Genomic DNA, 15,254 nt, shown 5'->3' on the forward strand with positions numbered 1-15,254 from the left:
TGCCTGGGGTTTAGGGCACAGCCTGGAGTTCCCTGAGTAATTATTGAGGGGGGCCATCCAAGTCAGAGAGGCAGGATATGCCCTCACCTGGACCAAGGCTCGGCCTGGGCTCTCAGACTCCTCCCTCCCAGAGCGCTCGCCTCAGGAGGTGCGGGGCCGTGAATCGCCTCTGAGCCTAACTCCTGAGGCCAGCACGGGGGACTCTTTTTCTCATCTCACCTAGGTGAGTTTTGTCTCTGTTCTCCAGTGTGCTGGTGTTGGAGTCTGTGCCCACAAGTACCGGACAGCACCTGCGGTCTCAGCGTTCTGGGGACATTAGAGCTGCCGCTGCCAAGTGGCTAAGAATAGGAGTGCCGCCATCCAGCTGCCCCTAGTCTGCTCACGCTGACCTTGGGCAAATAACCTTTGCCCTCTGGGCCTCAGGCTCCTCAGATGTCAGGTGTGAACACGGAAAGCTTAATTGAGTGGGTTTCCTAAGGCTCAAATGCAGCAGTGTGTCAAAGCTCCCACGGCGTGTGAAAGCTGGTCTTTAGTTACAGCGCGTCCCCAGTGCTTGTTAACAGTGGCCGACTACCCCCAAGGCACGTCACAATAGTTCTGAGGTCCAGGATGGCATGGGCACACGGAATCCACTCCTCTCTCTGTAAGGCCCGGGCACTGCAGAGGGTGGGGAGAGGGGCTGTGGGCATCCACCCAGGTCCACCTCACCGTGCTGTGCGCACAGCTCCTAACCAGGTTAGCATGTGGCCCCAGGAAGGCTCAGCATGGGTTCCTGGGAGGCCAAACCCCCCCAACCTGGATGTTCACTGGCTGGACAGGGACTTCTGTGCTGGAAGCTGCTGTTTCTACATATGTTAAACACTGAAGCATTTGGGGTGGGGGAGCAATAAGAACAGTTACGTTGCCAATAAGCATGCAGATCACACTGTGTAGGACAGTGTGCACAGAGTCAGGACAGTGAGTATTGCCGCCTCTGTCTCCAGCAGTGTCCTGACTGACAGAGGGCGAGGCTGGGCAACTACCTGCTGTGGTCAGAGTGGCCACCCAAGCAGTACCTGACCTTCTTTTCCAGCAATTTGCACACATACGTTGTGTGTGTGTGTCTGCACGTGTGTGTGTAAGTAGGTAGGTAGGTAGGTAGGTGGATATTTTGCTATCAGTCATTGGTTCCCTGTAGGCCAAGCTGCCTCCAAAGATGTAGACAAGTTGTGGTTGAGAGATGGCGTGTTTCATTTTCAGCATCACACCCCACTCCTGGCCCTGGAGCGTGAGGTCAGTTTGATGAAGGTGCCTGAAGTTGCTTAGGTGCTGCCAGACTGAGTTCCGTTCGCCCAGCAGAATGGACCCTGCACATCCAGATGGTGGGAGAACGTTGGCTGCTGTGGCCTTGGCCCAGAGAGCACCTCAGCCAGTAAGGGTTTCAGTGCTTTGGACCTGACCAGAGCCTGCCGGTCGGCTGCTTAGATGGAGACCCAGCTGCGTGGGACCTAGATGCTTCCTCATACCCAAACATTACAGGGGGTGGAGCATGTCTTATCCTGAGTTTTGGGGCCATTAAGTTAAGAAATAAGTGTGACACTGTAGCTTGATTTTTTGCAGTCTGCAGCTACCTTGGGGACATCCTGTTTCTCTGCTTACAGCCCTGCCATTCATTCATTCTTTCTTTCCCTCCATGTAGCTTAATGGTGTCCCCCGTGGCTGGGCTGGCAATACTGGGGCACAATGGGGAGAACACTTCTGAACTGTACCTTGTTACATCGACAGGTAAAATGCACAGCAGACGCCTCACACAGACAGATGACTTAAAATCCCAACCCACGACTCACATCAGCCACTTGGGAGGATCCAAGGCACTAGGCAGGGTGGCGGCAGTGCGGGACCCCAGGAGAGACCCAGAACTGGGTGACATGACCATGCAGTGGAGGGTGCCCTCATTGGGCAATAGGTCCAAAGGCCGTGAGGGCTCTGTATGGCCTGTTAGTTTAGCCAGGAAGACCCTGCTGGACAAAGCAGCTGTGAGGCAGCGGAGGCATGTATGATGGATGAAGGAGGTGACATGTAAGGGTACTGGGGGACAAGGCAGCCATGACAGGTAGTGGGTGAGGCAGCCATGAGGGGTGGGTAGGGTGTGGCAGCGATGAGTGGGAGAGCACGCCCCGAGGGGTGAGGGGGACAAAATAAGCAGGAGGGATGGAAGCATGGGGGAGCCCCCAGGAGTTGATTCTGTAAAGCCTAAGGAGTTAATTCATTGAAACCTAACGTGACCTATTTTCTGTTCCAATTAAGTTGAAGGTCGTTTGTCAAGTTAAATGAGATCCCGCACAAGGAACAGAAAAATCTTGAAACATGCTTTCAGGCTGACAGATGCTCACTAAAGGTACCCTGAGAGGGAAGGCAGGGCTCGGGCTGTGTACCTCAGCACGGGGTGTAACAGCGACGTGCTTGTCCAAGCTAGGCCTTCCTTTTCCTCCGTCCTGTGGCTGTGGGGCATCCGAAGTCGCTTGCTCCTGCTCATCCTTCTGAGCCTAGGCAGAATGAGGGCAGCCTGGAGCCCAGCTGGCCCTGTGCTCACTAACCCCTCCAGCCTCTCCTGGCTTTGGTGTTATTCTGCTGTGGTAAAAGTTATTTTGCCAAAACTATTGGGAAACCTGCCACGTGGAGAGACACCTGTGCGTGCTGAGGACTCCACCGAGGCAGCATTGTGTGTGCTGCTCCCTGTCATGCCTGGAGGTCACCAGCTGCCAACCGATTAGCTCTGTACTCCTCAGCAGCCCCGCCTGGGGGCTCTTACCTTAGCTGCCTTACTGGCCCTCTAAATAACCCGTCTAAATACCCTCTAAATGCCATGTGGCCATAGATGAAGTCCGGTTGTGTGAACAGTGACCACAGTGGCAGCAGCACAGGAGTTGATTGACAGTGATTGACACGGCTGATTCCTGGAGAGATAAACAGAAAGTGGAGACCTGGGTGGCCTCTGAAGCTTGGAGCACAGCAGATGGGCAAACCTGACTGGGAGGAGACAGAGCAAAGGGGCAGGCATGCCCTGAGGTCTGCTCCAGGAGCATCCGTTCCTCAACACTGTGCCTTCCTAAGCACAGACCAGCCCACCCTAGCATCTAGTGTAAGTATCCAGTACGGCATCTCTACCCCCCACCCCAAACTGTGGGGTGTACCTGGACGCAGTCCCTTCCACAAGCTTGTACAAGGAGGGAGCTGCTGGGTGGAGCCATGGGCCACACAGCTTGGCCAGACAGGAAGGACAGTGCTCAACAGGTCAGCCCCCTTCCTGGAACCCTCCTCCTTCTCTCACTGTTTGGCCTCTGTGCACCTTGGTGTCTCCATGTGTGCGGCGCTAGTGCTTTTGTAGGCGGGTGGGGTGCTCGGGACCCACCTGAGTAGAGGGAGATGTATTCAGAGGGGGTTAGGTCATGTTAGGAATTCCATGAAACAAGTAATCACGTCTTTAGCCTGTCTCCTAAAATGCCTCCCCCTGGGGAGCGAGACTTCCCCACACGCCTACCCTCCTGCTGTCTGGGCCTGCTTTGCCTCCTTACATCTGACTTTCCTCATCACTTGCTGGTGGTGCTGGTGCTGGTGCTGGTGGACAGCGCTGCCTGTCCTGGACCGCCCTCTGTAGACAGGCTGGCCTCAGACTGGATTAAAGCTGTGCACCAGCTCGATGCGCTCTTCATTGCCTTGGAAGTGAGAGAGAAGCTCACTCTGTAAACAGCGATTAGAGAGCTGCATGTTGTAGAGAGGTCTTCTGCAGGGGCCTCTGGGCTGGGGTTACTGTCCTTCCAACCTCATGGTCCTCTTAGTGGCAACTGATACCTTGTATCTGATCTTGGTTGTGACATCTGGGAATTTTTTTTTGCTCATACCTTTTTTGTTTCATTTTTTTAGTTTGAGATAGGGTCTCACTGAGTGGCCCAGGCAGGCCTTCATTCCTTTCCTCCTGTCTCCACCCCCACAGAATGGCACACCACTTACCCCGTACATTCTTTTTTATTTTCTGAGATACTGTAGTTTTGTTTTGTTTTATGTGTAAGGTGTTTTGTTTTCATGTATGACTGTATACCACGTGCATTCAGTGTCAGAGGCCAGGAGAGGGAGTCAAATCCTCAGGAACTGGAGTAGCACACAGTTAGCCCCCATGTGGGAGCCGAGGACTGACCCCAGGTCCTGCAGAAGAGCAGCCAGTGAGTGTTCTTAACCTCTGAGCCATCTCTCCAGCTCTCCGCCTCTCTCAGTACATTTTAAAACCTCCTTAGACTTCATTTCAGGGATGTTTAACTCATTTTCTCTATTCAGTTCCAAAAGCTATTTTGATTTTCATTTATGATAGAAGAAGTATGAAACGACACGGTGGCCAAGCCAGCCACATGGAAGGAGGCTGGTGAGCAGCATTCTGTCTCTCACGGTCTCACCGACATGCTGATTTCCCCTTCCCAGTTCTTCCTCCTTCAGTCCTTTGACTGTGACAGCCCCCAGGTGAGGCTCCGCCGGTGCTCCTGCTGGTTTCCCTGTTCTTGCATCGATTCTCCTGATGAGTCATTCATCCCTCACTCGAGCTTGGCTGTCTGCACTGGGTGCTGTGGCGTTCCTGCAGAGTCTCCTGGGTCAGCCACTGACTGTTAAGACTCAGGGCCCAGAGTGGCGGGTCCACTGCGCTTCAGTTGCCTTTCTTGTAGAAAGAGGATAGTAGAGGGCCCTGACTTGCTCGTGAGCTGTCCAGTATGTGTGCCTGTTCTTGAAAGCCCCCTTGCCCTATTCTGGCTCCTCTCTGTCCCAAAGGTGCTCATAGTTTCTGCACTTTCCTGTTCTAGGTCTTGTTTGTCCTTTGATCTCAGTAGACCAGGACTCCAGGAATGGGGACTTGTAGGCCAGGACCCCTGCCTGAGGCTCAGCCAGGCGATAGCTTCAGCGGAGATGGGTGTGTCCTATGTGCTATGCAACCTCTCTTCCGTATGCTTGGTGTTTGAAGGTTAAGGATTTGACTGGCTTTGAAAATACAGGACAAAAACAAACAAAAACAAAAACGCCTTTAATCCCGCCACTCAGAAGGCAGAGGCAGGTGGCTCTCTGAGTTCAAGGCCAGCCTGGTCTACAGAGTGAATTCTGGGATGCCAAGGCTACACAGAAAGACCCTGTCTTGAAAAAACAAAACAGAAAGAAAGGAAGGAAGGAGAGAAAGAGAGAGAGAGGAGAGAGAGAAAGAAAAGAAAAGAGAAAAGTCCAGGACTAACTTGTATGTGGTGTGGATTCTGCCCCTGTTGGATGGCCCTGCAGCCCTGCCTCCTCGGAAGCTGGAGGCACATTGGTTTGGTGTGAGGCTGGAGGCACATTGGTTTGGTGTATCCTCATCTTGAAGGGCATTTGATACACAGTAGCAAACTAGAAGGGCAGGTACACAGTAAATAAACTGTAGGCAAAGTCACCACGTCTCTAGCAAAGATATAGATGGATGATTGGTACACAGTAGGGCTACCCAGTGGACACCTGTTGAATACATTGCAAAGATACAGGACAGATGCACAGCACATACATAGTGGGCACAGTAGTACAACCCAAGCTAGTAATGGGTCATGGCTATCCCTGGGGAAGGCCACTGGCCGTGGGATCCGGAGCTAGTCTCACAGGGGAGGGTTATAGACCTGGCATTGCCCCAGGTTAGTGGCTGTGCACTTCTGAGCCGTGTGGGTGCACTTGCTTGGGTTGTCACTGGTTGTAGGAGAGCTGTGTGGTTTGACCAGCTTAGATGCTGACCATGTCCCAGCCCTCCAGCCGTCTCTGAATTGAATCCCATAGTGTGATACGCAAACCCGGACTCGCTGCTCTCTCTCGGCAGCTGGAACAACTCAGCCACTCACAGGTGTGATTGTGTCCAGACAGCATTGGGTGTCCAGTTAGCACATGCTGATTGAGAAGCTATGAATGCAGAGGTGCAGATGAGCCGCCTGCCTAAGAGGCTCTGAGATGGGAGTGCCAAGTAGAGGGCAGAGGGCTGGGGAACACACAGCTCCTCTCCGTAGGGTTCTGGGCAGCGAGGGAGAGGGGAGAGAGAGAGGGAGAGAGAGAGAGAGAGAGGGAGAGAGGGAGAGAGAGAAAAGAAAAAGTCCAGGACTAACTTGTACGTGGTCTGGATTCTGCCCCGCTTGGATGGTCGCTCCCACTTATGGAATACTTGGACTCACCGAAGTTGCTTCTTTACTCATGGTCACGGTAGAGCACCTGGCTCCGTGGTGCTGTCTACAGTGCGGCACACATGGTTATTGCTCCCTAGGGAGTCCTTCTGGGGAGAACAGGAGCATCCTAGGCTCATCCTAAGTGGCTTGATAGGACACTCTCCTCTCCAGAAACAGAACAGAGGGGCCCTGAGCCCCTCATCAGCTGGAGGGCGGTGCTCCAGAGCCGTCAGCTGAAAATGAAAGGCAGAGCCAGCCTCTGTGCTCTTCTGCTAAGTCTTGCTTAGAAAGGCTATAGTCGATGGCCAGGTGGGTGCAGGTGCCCACCCCGAGGCTGCAGGGGAAAGCTGAGCCCTGCCAGCCAGAAGTCACCTCCACCTCAAGGCTGCGTGTATGCAGGTGCAGAAGCACTGCCTGATCACAAGGATGAGAACGAGCAACCAGAGCCACGCTGAGCTGGCAGGCGGCAAGAAGGGCCATGTGGAGGTCACATCTTGGGAGCCTGTGCCCTCCGTAGAGGTGACCACAGCTGAGACCTGACAAAAGGGAGGAGAAGAATTGCCCAGATGTTGGGGACCCACAGTCAGCCACTGAAGCCAGGAGGGAGATAAGGGGAGGGCCAGGAGAAAAGTCATAAGGTGGGAATAGTTTGACCCTGGGGGGTGGGACAGGAGACTGCCTGGAGGTTCGTGTGAAGGGTGCAGCACTTGGGCAGAGCAGGACCTGCAATCCATTCCTTCCCTACCTGGTCAAGGACTGTCACCATAAAGGGTTCAAGAAGAGAGGCAGGCGGGGGGGGGGCACAGAGCTTTAATCCCAGCACTTGGGAGGAAGAGGCAGGCAGATCTCTGAGTTTGAGGTCAGCCTGGTCTGCAGAGCAAGTTCCAGGACAGGCTACACAGAGAGATCCTGGGGTGAGGGGAGGGGAGTAGGGGAGGAGAAGCAGGCTCTAGGAATGATTGATAGGAGAGGGGAAGACTGGAGGCAGATCAGTAAATTCCTGAGTGTGGAGAAGGGGCCTGGTGCCATCTTCCAGCAGAGAACAGCTTTGGGGTCAAAATGTTTGTCCTCCACACTTGGCCCATGTGTCTAGCTACAGCCATGTTAAATCCCTCAACCTGACCTCGGTGCAGGTGTGTCACCACGTGTAATCTTGGCAAACATCCAGACAGAGCTGCCCCAGCTCCACAGGGCTCTGCCTTCTCCTGTCCCTTAAGCAGCCACCCCCTTTCACCCACCGGCCTTCACCCTGTCAGCCACCCACCTGTTCGCCGGTGTGGCCTTGGCATTTTCCAGCAAGTCACAGGTAAGGACAGGGAAAGGAACACCACAGAAAGCACATGCTGATGTAGGTGAGGCTGTCCAGGCCTGACTGGTCTCAAGCTGCAACACTGGATACTTCTCAACTATTGCTAGTATGTCTTCTTAGGATCCAGTTCAAGAACCCCTATATTTAAAATATTTTTTCTTTTGTTTTGAGATGGTGTCACCTTCTGTCCTTGAACTCTTGAGTGCTGGGATTATAGCTTTCTTTAGTTTTTACTGAACTAGTTAAACTTGGATGATAGCTTTTGTTGATTCATAGACACTTTTTTATATAGTTGGGGGCTGGTGTCTTTATTCAGGATTTGTGTGTTGACTATATATATATATATATATATATATATATATCTTTGTTGAGATAGGGTCTCACTATGTAGTTCTGGCTGTCCTGGAACTCCTTCATAGACCATGCTGGCCTCAAACTTAAAGAGCTCTGCCTACCTCCACACCTGCCTTCCCCCTCACCTGCTTTTGTTGTTGGAGTGTGTGTGTGTGTGTGAGTGAGCACGCGCGTGCGGGCCTATGCATGGGAGAGCAGGTGCCTCCAGACCTTGATGGTGTCGGATCCTGCTGGAGCTGGACTTGTAACTTGTAGGTGGCTGTGAGCTACCCAATATAGGTGGTGGGAACCAAATCGGGTCCTGCGTAAGAGCGGTGTGCATTTTAATCCCTGGGTTGGCTGTCCAGCCCCAGGAGTCTTGGGGTCTGTATTACAAGTGTCTTTTCTCATTCAGTGGCTTGCGCTTCATTCTGATGATGTCTTTAAATGAACATGAAAGGAAATCTTCATTTGGTGCTTTTTTTTTTATCCTGCTGAGGAAATGTCCCGTGATCCAAGGCCACTAACCTATTCTCCCATGCTGTACTCTGTGGGCTGGAGTGGGGGTTCTCCAAGCGCTCGGAGTGAATTTTCTCAGTGGTGTGAGGTGTAGCATCTGGCTTACTGATACGGGCCACCCTTGCCCATGCTTGTCAGTGGACTGGGGCAGATGAGGCTGTCGCTGAGGCTTCTGTGGACTCCCTCCGCCTCATCACCGCAGCGTTTGTACCCACACCACAGCCTTAACGCCTCGGGCTCTGCGATCAGTTACCCTTGGCTTTATCCTGGAAAATCTTCCAGTTTTATCTTTCCTCAAAATTGTATTTGCTATTCTTCATCTTTGACACTTCTGTCCAAAGTTACAATTGGCTTATTAGTTTTCAGAGCACTAGCCAGGATGAAGATCAGTGGTACGATACTTGTCTAGCACACTCAAAACCCTAGGTTCCATTCCCCAGTAACACACGTGTGCATGGGCACACAAATGGTTTTTGGTTGGTTGGTTGGTTTTGGTTATTTGTTTGTTTGGTTTTTCTCCTTGGCTGTCCTGGGACTCAGATCGGCCTGCCTCTGCCTCTCGAGTGCTGGGATCAAAGGCGCCAGCCACCACGCCAAGCTCCATGTGCTTTATTTGAAAGATGGACATTGCAGTGCACACCCACTGTCCTAGCACTTGGGAGGCTGAGGCAGTAAATTGAGTGTTCAAGGCCAGCCTCAACCACATATCAAGCTTGAGGCCAGCCTGGGCTGTGTAATACCCTGTTTGTCTTTTAACTTCTATTTAAATTGCAGATCAGTTCCTGGGTTGTTCTGGGGAAACTGGTGTCTTTGCAGTGTTGGGGCTTGTGGTCCATGAGCTTCTGCCTTCATTAGACTATTTCAGTGCAATGATCCTGGCACGTTTTCTGTTGGATTAACATTCTGATATTTTAGTGCTGTTTTTTTAGAAAGTGTTGTGTCCTGTTTGATTACAGAGTTGTCTGGGGAGATTCGATCACTGTTTCGTTTTGCCCTCTTATCCCCTTCACAGACCTGGCGAAACAGCCAGTGTGGGTTCCCTTGCACATCCTATAGACACTGTGAGTTCATCGGCAAAGGACAGTTTTATCTGCCTTTTTCCTATTGTCCTGACACTGTTTATTTTTCAAAAACAATGTGGGGCAAGACTGGTCCTCTGTGGCTGACTTCAGGGAATAGCTTTGAAAATTCACCCTTAAGGATGCTGTTAGCATCATGTTTCATTAATGTGTTTGTAAAATAAGGAGATTTGTGTGTGTGTGTGTGTGAAACACAGGTGATGCTGTGTTTTACCACACTGCTTGCTTTCTTCTTCTGACATGGTAGATGGTTCCTCTTTTGTTCTGCTAATATAGTGAATTATATCTGTCGGTTTCTAATGCTGTCTGACTGGGCTTCTTTAACATGCTTTGTCCCTTTCATACTTCAGTAGATTCAATTTGCTAATATAGTATTTGCTGTTTTGGTAATTATGTTTATGAAAAAGTTGAGCTGTAATTTTTCTTTTTTGTAATGTTGTCAACTGTTGGGATTGTGGGCCTTACAAAATTAAGGAAGAACTCCTTTTTTTGATATCCAGGAAGTTTTGTTATGACAGATTAATACTCTGATTTTGGAGGTAAATTTACCAGTGAAGTCATATGGGTCTGGTGTACTTTGTGGGTATGTTTTCTTTAAATTGCAGCCTCGATTTCTCAAATTGAAGTCAACTGTACAGATTTTGCATTTGGTTACGTTTAGTAAGCTGTGTTCTCAGGACCTGGTGAAGTTGGAGTCATTTTGTTTTCTGCACAGAGCACATACCCTGCTTTTCTTCTAAAAGGTCATGAAGTCTGTAGAAACTGCAGTGGCTGATTGCTGCTTTCCATACCTTGCACTCCCTCTCTTATCCATCTTGTTAGACATTTATCAAATCTGGCTGTCTTTTCAAAGAGCCAATTTTTGTTTTTGTTTTTTCTCATTTTCTTATATAAGTTTCTATTTCTACTCTGCTTTTTATTATTTTCTTCTTTGGGTTTACGTTGCTGTTCTTTGTTAGTTTTCCTTAAACAGACTGACTTCCAGTTCACAATCTTCCTGCCTCAGCCTCCCTCATTCTGGGATTACAGGTGTGCACCTTCATACTCAACCAGCAAATGGCTGTGTAGAGATTTGTGGATAAACCGTGTTTTAGTTTTCCCCCTTCCTACTGTTCGCCCTCCACCTGACAGTGTTTCCTCTAAGTGTCGCTTACCTGTGCCCCCAAGGTTAGAATAGCCATTGTCATGTAGTTGGAAATATTTTCGGGTTTTTTTTTTTTTTCTTTTTGCCCTTTTTCTTTAGACCCAGATTGGGGGGGGGGGTTGTTTTGTGCTCTTGTGGCTTTTTGGGACAAGTGCAGCTCAGGCTGATGTGGGACTCAGGATCTGCCTGTCTCAGTCTTCCCAGTGCATGATCCAATAGGCCTGCTGTGGATTTGACCACAGTTATCGCTGTGGTCAAACACCATGACCAAGGCAATTCATAAGAGAAAACATTAATTCAGCTTATAGTTTCAGAGGGTTAGAGACCATGATGATGGAACAAAAGCATGGTGGCAGGAACATGAGAGTTCATACCTTGATCCAGAATTAGGAGACAGAGAGAAGAACACTAGGAATGTCCCTAGTCTTTGAAATGTCAAAGCCCACCCTCGGTGACACACCTTCTCCAACAAGGCCACTCCTTTTTAAAGACTTATTTATTTCTTTTATGTCTATCAGTGCTCTATCTGCATTTATACCTGCATGCCAAAAGAGGGCATCAGATCCCAATCTAAATGGTTGTGAGTTACTATGTGGTTGGCAGGAATTGAACCAGGACCTCCAGAAGCACAGACAGTGCTCTTAACTACTGAGCCATCTCTCCAGCCCAAGGCCACACCTTCTAATCCCTCCCAAGCAGTTCCATCGACTGAGACCGAAGTTTCCAAATATATGAGTATACAGGAGCTGTTCTCATTCAAGCCACTACACCCTACAGGGTATTTAGAGCAAATTATTCAGCTGGGACATTGCTAGGTGACAAAGCACTTACCTAGCATGTGCCAGGCTCTGGGTTCAGTTCCCAGTATCACAAAATGTAGAGAACTGTGTGGTTGCTTGGTTCAGTGAGGTGCACTGAATCCCAGCAGCTAGGTACCTGTGCCGTGATGATTGCCATGAGTTAGAGGCCAGCCTAACCAGCTTAGCAAAACCACATTTTAACAACAAAAAATGGCTTGTGATTTGATCTCCTGCCCATTTGGGTGCTAATTCCTTTTCTATTTTTACCTTCATTTCAGTGTGGATGGAGAACACGCCCATTGCAGCACTCCAGTCTTGACAGTTGTAAAGGCCCACACGGCTCTTAGTGCCACATGCAAAGCCGTGTGTGATGCGTTGTTGGGCTGAGTACTGGGATGTGGTCGGTCAAGCTGGCTCACATCTTTTTTTTTTTTTTTTAATCTCCATCTTGTGTCAGTGATGGAGAACCAGGTGTTGACCGCCTCCATGTTTAATTGGAAATTTCTGCTACTCTCTGGTGTTTGTCTCTTCCCTGGGTGTTCTGTGTTAACATTAGCAGCATACTGATTCAAGGCTCTGCGTCCCCGTACCCTGCATCCCCTCAGTGTGTACCAGGCAAGTGCTGCATCCGTCATTTCTCCTATGAACTGGGGTTCCCTGGAGTCTGCACGTGTCCTCCGACATCCGGCCTCCATGCCTTCCTTCTGACGAATGCTTTCATCCTCCTGAAGTGTTGCTCTTTGGGATGAAAAGTATGACGTCTCTCGGCTGTAATAGGTTTGTCCTGTAAGCCCACCAGGAACTGAAATGCTTGTACGTTGACATTCATTGGTACACCTGACCCCCAGCAGCTTCGGCCGCTCACCCCATCAGTTCAAGCAGACTGAAGGCTGTTGTCCAGGCCACCTCACATGTCACAAGAGGGGTGGGCTGTACACTGCTACAGGGGGCCATGCTGAGCCAGCTTTCCTGCTGAGCTGGTGTGACCTCACTCCATTGTAAAGTCAAACAGTCGTGTGTGGGACCACTGTAAGCTGGACACTGTCTCACGTACCATCCTGAAAGCCTCACTTACCTGGCCAGGCGGTAGTGCGCGCCTTTGATCCCAGCACTCAGGGAGGTACAGGCAGGCGGATCATCCTCTGTGCTTTTGGGGCCAGCCAAGGCTACACAGAGAAACCCTGTCTAGGGAAAAAATAAATAAAAAGGTCTCACTTGCCTAAAACCTCATTGCTCCATAAAAGAATAACTGTTCAGGTTGGGGGGTGGAGGAAGAGTAACTTGCTGTCTGTACGATCTATTGGGGGTTTTCTCTAGCCCCCCACCACCCGGGGCCCAGCTCTGCAGGTCCTCCCAACCCATGTATAAGACAGCATAGTGTTCTCACAGAACCTATCCAGCCCCCTGTGCGCCTCACCCAGGAGCCTCCACAGCCCTTCCCGTGTGCGTGGGCTCGCCTTGTCTGGCCGTGACAATTTTCCTGCACCTGAAATATTCTTATTAGTAATTTTTTTTTAAGCACTGACTTGCTGACAAGTAAGTGTCAGGGCCTTGTTTGTGTAGTGTGCACTCCCTTCCTGCAGGGGTGAGCTGTTTCCTGCTCGGGTGAGGCTCCCATTGGGCCGCACTTCCCTCAGCCAGCGTTAGATCCTGAGTTCACCGGGGCAGCTGTGCCAAGCACAGTTCAACCTGTGGTCTTCTCGATTTCTGGTGGGCTTACTGGGACAAGACCACGTCACGGTGGAGGGACATCGGCCAAGCTTTACACCTTGAGAACAGGACAGCACTGTCCCTCCATGTCGTCAGCCTTGGGAGGGAGGCGGGAAAAGACCGGCACGGGGCTGGCAGGATGGGGTGAGCATGTTTTGCATGTGAGGAGGTGAGTTTGGGGAGTCTTGGGGTGGACTGTGTACTTCGTGGTGGTGCTCACAAAGGAGGCCACTGGAGGTGACCCAGTCATGCCGGTGAGTCTGCAAAGGAGGCGGCTGTGCTACAAAGCAGACCTTGAGAGACTTCGCTGTCTTCTCACTGCTCGCCATGAAGGACACCTGGGAACTGAGCCCCGGCCCCTGCTTTAGGCCATGTAGACCCTGAAGAATCAGAAAGGCCCAGCCTGCCTCCAGGGTCCCTTCCCTCCAGGGTAGCTTTGGTTTTTGCAGCTTTCCCCACTTGCCCTTGGCTGAGAGTTAGACTGCTGGCGGCTGGGAGGCCCCCTGCCCGGTGCTCACCAGTGTGCCACATTCCCCGTGCGCTCTTGCTCTTCCAGCCTGCGTCCTTGCCTCTGTGCCCTGTGCTCTGTCCAGTCCTGGCCCGCAGTCTGAGGTGGGCAGTGATGGGCTCCTTGTGTGTGTGTGTTTCCTCTGTAGACAGGAGCTGTACTCAGCATGAACTCACGGCAATTGAATGACTTGGAAATTGATGTTTTTGCATTTGAAAAAAACAAAAACATGAAAATACTGGTCAGCCTCCCTGCTGGCCGCGGCAGTTTTTATCACAGTGTGTCAGTGTCTGTGTCATCCACTGCTGTAAAGGGGGGCGGTTGTGCTGTGCTAGACTTCTAAACCGTTTAGGCCGGTTTCCCCCGTGTGCACTAATCACAGAACTTGTACCAGGGCTCCGGGACCCAGGGACAACCCCTCTTCCACACCCCTGCTTGATTATAGGTCCAACTCCTGCGCCCCCAGGACTGTGTGGCCACGACTCCACAGCTGACATGTCCCTGCAGCTCCCCACACAGTGTCCCCAGAGCCCCTTTCCTCACTCGGTCACCCCCTTACTTCACACCCTTCCGAGACTCAGTCCCTGAGTCCTGCCCCGGCTGCCTGACTGCCTTCTGGTCCTGGTCCTCAGGAGAGGCGACAAGGGTAAGGACTTGGCAGTGAGGCTTGGCCAGGCACCTTCAGAAACCTGTGGAGACATGACGGTCCAGCAGGGGGCCCCCGAGATCCAGCTCAGCATCTGTCCACGTGGATATGGTTCCTTCCCTGTGGAAGGAGCTGCCCCACCAGCCATCGCATTTCTCCTTCCCTCCCTCAGTACCTGGAGCAGCTGTTCTGGGATTTACTTCACCACCCCCCCCAGATGGCAGCACATCCTCCCCTAGCCTTTGCCGTGACGGCCAGCCTGTCTGCTGCGCCTGGCCTGCTAGGGAGGGTATCTGGTATCTTCCTTGCTGGTAGAACCCCTGAGACCCAGGGACTTCGGTGTCTGGTTACTGTCGGAGGTCACTGGTCCTGTAGGCTCACCAGACACCTAAGAAGCAAACTCCAAGTCCCACGCCCTTTTCCCTGTGAGATGGCTGCCTCAGAGACTGTCATCTGTGGCCTGGCCGTTCAGCACAGCAGGGAGGGTGCTGGGGTTGGTGTCATGGTGGGTGGATGCAGATGGCACTGGCAGGTCGTTGCTGCAGGCCATGAGCCTGGCCATAAGATGGCCCAAACTCCTCCTGCCTCATACACACTCGGTATGTGAGCATCAAGGCTGACCCACAGTCCCCTGTCCGTCTCCATCACACGGCTGGACCTGAGCTGGCCGGTGACATCACTACAATATGCTTCTCTTGATTAGTGTAGATGATAAGTGAGCAGTCTGAAGGCGGGGCGGGGTGGGACCACCAGTGCCCGTGACCACGGAATGGGCAGTAACTGCACACTCCCAGGAAGGGGCCTTGTTCCTATGTTCTGCCCAAAAAGGAAGTGGAGGCTGGAGGGCTGACGGGATGGGAACCCACCAGCCCTGGGTCAGCTTCTTTTTTGACTTTTTAAATGTTTTCCGTAGCACACATCAATAATACATAGTAATGAGCTTTATTATAACATTTTCATACTTTCACAAAGTGCACCCCATGCGTATCCGTCCCATTTCTGTTACCCTCTCTGTGTCTGT

At 51.4% G+C, this 15,254-nt stretch overlaps 1 protein-coding gene and 1 long non-coding RNA gene across 7 annotated transcripts in view; both read left to right on the forward strand.

Moving 5' to 3' along the window:
- The window catches only part of Prkcz (protein kinase C zeta), a 98,372-nt gene that overhangs the window by 34,578 nt on the left and 48,540 nt on the right, over positions 1-15,254 (forward strand). The window lies entirely within an intron of this gene.
- Positions 273-3,541, forward strand: LOC132652717 (uncharacterized). Of its 2 annotated transcripts, none has more exons than XR_009590287.1 (3): positions 273-1,764; positions 2,287-2,377; positions 2,858-3,541. It is a non-coding gene; the product is annotated as an uncharacterized LOC132652717 (long non-coding RNA). The 2 variants fall into 2 exon arrangements; XR_009590286.1 differs by having other exon boundaries at positions 273-1,411; positions 1,679-1,764; positions 2,287-3,541.

The sequence above is a fragment of the Meriones unguiculatus genome, chromosome 3 (assembly GCF_030254825.1).
Source record: "Meriones unguiculatus strain TT.TT164.6M chromosome 3, Bangor_MerUng_6.1, whole genome shotgun sequence".
In the NCBI taxonomy this organism is placed as follows: Eukaryota; Metazoa; Chordata; class Mammalia; order Rodentia; family Muridae; genus Meriones; species Meriones unguiculatus.